The sequence below is a fragment of the Triticum aestivum genome, chromosome 1A, assembly GCF_018294505.1.
Source record: "Triticum aestivum cultivar Chinese Spring chromosome 1A, IWGSC CS RefSeq v2.1, whole genome shotgun sequence".
Lineage (NCBI taxonomy): Eukaryota > Viridiplantae > Streptophyta > Magnoliopsida > Poales > Poaceae > Triticum > Triticum aestivum.
In genome coordinates this window covers 462,755,927-462,762,877 of record NC_057794.1, presented here as the reverse complement: position 1 = coordinate 462,762,877, position 6,951 = coordinate 462,755,927, and the positions used below count along the sequence as shown (strand labels likewise).

At 39.2% G+C, this 6,951-nt stretch overlaps 1 long non-coding RNA gene across 1 annotated transcript; it reads left to right on the top strand.

Annotated features, from left to right (window-relative positions):
- The first annotated feature begins 2,114 nt into the window (after nucleotides 1-2,114).
- LOC123148041 (uncharacterized) lies at nucleotides 2,115-2,846 on the top strand. The gene is made up of 3 exons (XR_006473637.1): nucleotides 2,115-2,254; nucleotides 2,363-2,463; nucleotides 2,558-2,846. It is a non-coding gene; the product is annotated as an uncharacterized lncRNA (long non-coding RNA).
- Nucleotides 2,847-6,951: the final 4,105 nt, after the last annotated feature.

Below are 6,951 nucleotides of genomic sequence, written 5' to 3'. Positions count from 1 at the left end.
CGCCCCCGTCGGCCATAGTCCTGTCTATGATTCGGATGTGGTATATATTATCTTTTATAACTCTTTGGTTCATTTAGTGTTTATGACAATTAGGCCGACCAACATGACATAGATGATTTTTTCTAGGAGGTATGTGAATCATAAATTCCAACCTACCCTATTGTCAAGAGGTTGAATTTAGTTGAAAAAAATAATTACTTGAAGAAAAAATTGAAAAGAATTGAGATTGGAGTTGCATGTTGCGGATGTCATCGATGATCACAAGATCGAGATGGATGCAATGCACTTGAAGATTAGAAAGATTAGAAAATATGCTATTCATACCGAGACTTGATATCATTATGCCGTTGGATCAATTGTTACCTTAGTTGCGATTATGATCGCATTTGTTGTTGCATTGAAATGTTTTACATAGTTTCAATGTATGGTTTAGTTAGATGCTCTAGAGAGTCATATGTTGTTCAATGAGAACTATGTATGAATTTTATGTATTTATTTTTCCAGTAATAACATTTGATCACAACTGTACTTTGGTTTTAATGTGATAATGAACTTCTATTAATTTGGTGACTTCTCTATTCATGATGGAGTTGGAGCTTGACCACCCTACAGGTGAAGGGGAGAATCATCTGGTTTATGCTTTGAGGAGTACCTGTCTCTGGAGGAAGGAGTACATCAAGCTTCCAAACTGGACGCCTCCTCGTCTCCTCCTTCGGCGAGTCAGGGCACTCCGCCTCCTCCTCCTTCTCCGGCCAGTGATCAGGGCACTCCGCCTCCTTCTCCGCCTCCTCCGGCGCGTGAGGGCACTCTGCCTCCTACTCCACCTTCCGCAGCGTGTCGGAGCACTCCGCCTCCTCTGACGTGTCAGCGGACTCCGCCGCGTCAGCAACGGTGGAAGAGAGACGCCGCCGCTCCGGCGGCTAGCAATACAAGCAGAGGCGGGAAGCAATTCAGATACGGTCCAAGCCTCAAGGCTCCGGAAAAGTTACCATATGAGAGGACTGACGAGGAAAACGTGAAAATCAGTGTTGCCGAAGTGCATGAATATTTTGCAAGGAAACCTTCACCTCCGAAGGAAATGGTAGATCCGGTGAAAGCGAAGCGCACTATCGATGCCCTGAAGCGACCACCACCGCCTCTGCCGGATTCCAACTATGTACGCTGTCTTAATAAGACATATAAAGATGCGCGGTAGTCGGGAAGTACTTCCAGTGATGCAAGGTTAGCACAACGAAGAAGTGGGAAACAAATTCCCCATCTCGTCGAACAGGCGAACCAATTGTGCCCCCCGCTCAAGGTGTCTAGCGATATCGTCGCTAATCATCCAGAGATACTGCCCGGTACCAATCCTGGTGATTAGCTGAGCGATGATGTAGAGTTTGAAATGTTAGAGGTGGACACCTTCAGATACGAGTACGGGAAGCCTCTCGTCAAACCTGATCATCTTCCTCTAACAACGATGATGCGAAGATTGCATGAATGGTACATGGAAACCTACAACAAGTCTAGGAAGGACACTTTGATGCTGAGAATTAAAGAGGAGCACAACCTCGTTGGAACTAATTTGTTGCCTATTGAATTTGTGGAGTTATTCCAGTTATACAATCAAGCGGCCCTCGACAAACAACTCATGACTTGCTACTGTCTGTAAGTATTACTTCTGTAACTAAGTCTCTATATCTCATCACTTTCATTGCATGTATATATAATTATCCTCACTATATTATGCAGATTGAAGATCGTTGAATGCAAAAAAGCACAAATCTATGACATTGGGTTCATTAACCCAAATACCATAAATGAATGGTCGGTTAAAAATAGAGTCAAAGATACTGAGAAAAACCTGCTACAATCATTACTTCGAAATCAAAATAAAGGGAAAATACTCTTTTCTTACAACTTCAAGTGAGTGTTACTGTCTTGTGCATATTCGGTTTCGCTTACTCGAGGTTATAGTAATGTATAATTGATGACTTATGCATGCATGCGCAGCTTTCACTTTATTTTGCTAGAGATTAAGCTTGACCGAGGAGTAGTAACTATCTTAGACTCGAGACGAAAAGATCCCAAGGACTATTCAAACATGACAACAATGCTCCAAAAGTAAGTTCAATCGATCATTATCGCACCATATCGGCAACTTTGTTCATTTCCTGATATCAAGTAATTATTTTCTTTGTCTGTCAGGGTTTGGAAAGAGTTCACCAGAATTGCTACAGGACTGCCGAGGGAGCTGTGATTTACACACCCGAAAGTCAGTAGTTCTAGCTAGTTCCACACATCTCCCGTTGATTCTAGTTTCATCAATACCATTTATCATGCTTGATTGTCAATTTGATTGAACTCTATTTCTCGTATAAAGTGCTTGTGACAGGAAGCCGGGAATGATTTTTGTCGATACTACGTTTGCGAGTTCATCTACAACGCGTCCTCTCAGCGGTTCTACTCTGAAAAAAATATAAAGTATGTAAACAATAATATTCACAATTTTATTTATTACCATCATTTGTGTTGAGTTTCATTCATATATATGTATTGACCCCATTCTTTAAATTAGATATGGCAGATGCGGGGTGAACTCCTACCACATGATCGCATGCGAGCAACTCAAGAGGAATTGACAGGATTCTTTCTTGACCACGTCATCAATGAGAAGGGAGAATACCTTGTGGAATTTGATATAGACTTTAGATGTTAGGGATTGTAAGAGATCTTATATTGTATATATGTAGGTAGTAGCTTCAGATAGATATACGAAAACTTGTTGTTCGACCAATTTCTCGGAGAAAGATAGGTCACTTCTCTCTGTATATGTTCATAATGATGTTGTGTAATTAATGATTCCTTCATTCGCTTACTAGTTAGCGTGTCGAGTTCTCTCTATATGTATAGTAGATAGCGTCGACCAAGCAAGGAGAAAGAGATGTCACTTCTCTCTATAGCTAGCTAACATAATATGAAACCCCTAAATTAATCCTCCAAAACCCCCTAATCCCCCCCCCCTTTAAAAAAACAAAACCCCCAGCTCCGGCCAGCTGCTAACGCGTGGATGGCTTTTAGTCCCGGTTGGTGTTACCAACCGGGACTAAAGGTCCTCCTGCCAGGGCGCCCTGCAGCGGCCACGTGGAGTCCCTTCTGTCCCGATTCGTAAGCAAACCGAGACAAATGGTTTTGGGCTTTAGTCCCGATTTTTTGTCTCGGTTCCAGAACCAGGACTAAAGGCCCTCTAGAATCGGGACTAGTTCCCTGTTTTCCACTAGTGTAGTATCTTGGAAGTTATCCATGAAATTTTACTTGTATATATTTAAAAAGGTTACATCAAAAGTTGTGTAGTCATTTGAATACAGAGCCAAGTGAAGCTGCCTGACGGCAAAACGTTCCAGTGTATCCGTACATATGGGAGCTTAAATCGTTGTAGATGAGCATACGTAGCTCCATTTTGCTGTCTCTTCCGTTTACAGTGATAAACTTGTTGTGAATCCTATCCCCCCCCCCCCCCCCCCCAATATTTCCCATGGAGGAGTACTCTTTCTTAAAAAGGAGACGATGCATTTTTTTAAAGGCAAACACATACTAGGCGGAGTCTTTATCAAGATGATGTGTATTCACAAAGACAAACATTAAGTAGGAGGAGTGTTAGGAATTAATTAAATACATTAATTAAGGGTTAATTCCTGCTATGTCATTATCACTTTTTAATAACTTAATAATACCCCGCATGCCACTGCTGAGATTGGTTGCAAAACTTTTCATGAAATTTAAATAAAAATTAATATATGTATATATATATATATATATATATATATATAACATTGTTCTATTTGATTATTATATAGTTGAAAAATATATTAGAATGATTTAAGTTCGGACGTGTGCATGTTGAGAGAGAATGTAAATAAGAATTTACATGGGTGTTAAGAGAAAGAGTATGTGGGGCGATGAGGCATGTGTGCATGTTGAGAGAATTGAGATAGTGGGCAATGGGCATCAAGTATTTAGGTATACTAAATGATACCCCATGTGTTGCTGCTACGGGAATCGGTTGGAGTATATTTCAATGAGATTTGATCTTGTGGAATATAAAAATTTACATTATAACACATGAACCGAAATTAAAAAACATACCACTTATTATATTTTATTATGTATATAGTTGTAAAATTTTAATGAATATAAGTAGAATAATAGAATGGAAATATTTTCTCATGCAAGGATGCATGTGGTTGTCGGTTTTTCCCATGCATGGTTGCATGTTAAGGTGGGCTTTATCTCTTCCATAATTGTATGGTGATTTGGCATGTTTACATGTTGAGATAAATAAGTTAGTGAAGATGACTCTCTTATGTATATAGGATAAGATTTGTGAGGATAATAATTTATGACTAATTTTTTTGTGGTATTACTCTCAATATAACCTAAATGTATTTCAATGATACAAGTGATATTATCTTGTTCGATAATAATATGTGATTCTCATGAATCTTAGCCATATGATTTTGATTGTGGTCAATCATTCTGCTAAGCCATGCACATTTTGCAATGCCTCATATAATGTACTTGTTACATAATGATTAGTGGAAGTATCCATTAGAGTCTATTTTCATAGCTCCTGTGAGGAGGCTATTCTAGCAAATTTAGACATTGATATGACATTGTTGGGATCAAGTAAGTAGCCGGTACCATAATGTCATATCATGGCCATATCTTTATTTTCTAATAGAATTAACCAAGATAAATTGTGATCTTGATATATGAGCGGATATCCATTACATCAACCATATACCTTTCCTTGGAGTTTGCACTCGGGACAAAGATAGCAAATATAGTGCCATGCCTGATGTAGTTTGCAATTATATGAGTGATTTGGCATTAGTGAGATATGAAACTTTAGGTCTCGATATCATCACTTCATTATCACCCCTAGGTCTAAATGGATTCGTACCCTATCAGGACAGTGTGACCATAAATGTCCTTTATTGGTATGATATATCCACATTGATCTTCTCATATATGTTTTGGATATATGTAGACTTATATGTATTTTTTGAGAGAATTCTCGAGCTGTAAACTTAAGATAAATTTGGTTGAATCCAATTTTTCTATGTTGAGATGTTTTTGTGTATGTTTACGTTTGTAGGAGATATGCCATAGAGGAACTAATTATAGTTATTATCTATCTCCAAGTTCATAATTAATGTTTATATTCCGTGGTATAACTGCAATGGTTCTCGGGTCTGGGATAACCACGAGGTCAGAGGGAAACTCATTTGCATGTGCGGAATATTAAACGGTAAAATAAATTTCTAGTCTCGCCTCTAAGACTAAGTGTTGCATGATGGTTATATTTTCTTAATCATAAGCATGTCAGTGCCGACAACTTTGAGGACACAATCTTAGAAGAACGTTCATGTTGAACACTCCCAAATTGATTGTTATTACTATGAGTTACTATTGTCACATATTATTGGTTGATAATACCGGAAAGTTAAATGTTTACACAATTCCTTAGACCGTGAAAGTATCGAGTTCATTCATACTTGCTCCATACATTTTGGGGTCAGTCAAACATCATTGATTAGTCCCTTTAGTGATCCGGTAAGGGAGCAAACTGAATTCTCGGATTTTTCCCTAGAGGTGACCCGGAGTTATCGGACCCACGAGACGAAGGCACCCTTGAAGCCAGAGATTTCTATGAAGCTTTTGTCAGAGTAGTTTTTCAGCTTTTGACTGGATGAAAATCAAGTTGGGAGTGAAAACACTTATATAATAAAAAATAGGCATGGGTAGGAGGACTTTTTAGAACCATATATTTGTGAACGGGATCATAATGATATTAATTTGTTCCTTGGAAGTCATTCATTGAGATGTGTTTGGAACGTATCAAAGTGGGGGATGTGTCTAAATTATGTGTTGAACGGCCCTATCCATCGCGCGGGGTTGTCCCGGTAATTAGATAGAAATCACACAAAAGCATTGAGTGTTTAATGGCTACACATGTTGTGTCCCCAAGGATAGGATCCATGTTACCATACTAAACTTTTCTGTCACTAGTGCTCAGAATAACACTTCAAGGTCTCCCTGCCCTTAGCCTCTCCATGGCTCGCTTTCCGTCAGTAGGGACAAAGAACACAGACGAGACAAGAGACAACTATAAATAAATTTTCATTAATGCAAAGTGCATCCATTGACCCTTCCAACAAATACATCAGGTTGTAGGGCAATGCCTCAACTCATGACCTTACTAAATTACTCACACATGGAGATTAGATCACACAGAGAAACCATTGAAGAACACATCACGAAGATTGATTGATGATATGTTTTACAATAGATGCCAAATGTAATAAACGATTACAAAGTATGGCTAGTTGGATGAGTGCTATGGCGGGGGAGATGGTTGAGGCTATGGAGATGGGAAATGGCGGCAACTAGGGTTGCTAATGAAGATGGAGGTCTCGACGATGGAGTGTGTCTCATTGTGAATCTCTTTTGGCGTGGGGCCCTTTGTAAAGTTTGTTCAGGTGGATCAGGCGACGCCTCTAGCAAGCCATCTAACCGTGCATACGAGCATGTGCGGTTGTATGGAATGCCGTTTTTTCTTTGTTTCCTCTGGTGTGCCTCCTACTTGATCTCCTCAACATCCTCTTTATTCCTTTCCATGTCTTGGTTTGATTTTCTCCATAAATAGCCCATTTCATGTGGAAACAAAGTAAAGATAAGATATTTGGAATCCTTTGCATTCATTAGTCATTAGTATCAATATCGGAGCGGATATCTTTTTTATGAAATAACTCAGTTTAAACTCAGGTTTGATGAGAGTAAAAATAACACTCGCGAGTCATCCATAACTGGGTGGCAATTACGTCAGCTTACGGGTTCACAGAAAAGTATGACAAGGGAATTGGTAGCTGAAGACTGGGATTTGCTCCCTGTCGATGGAGAGATATACTT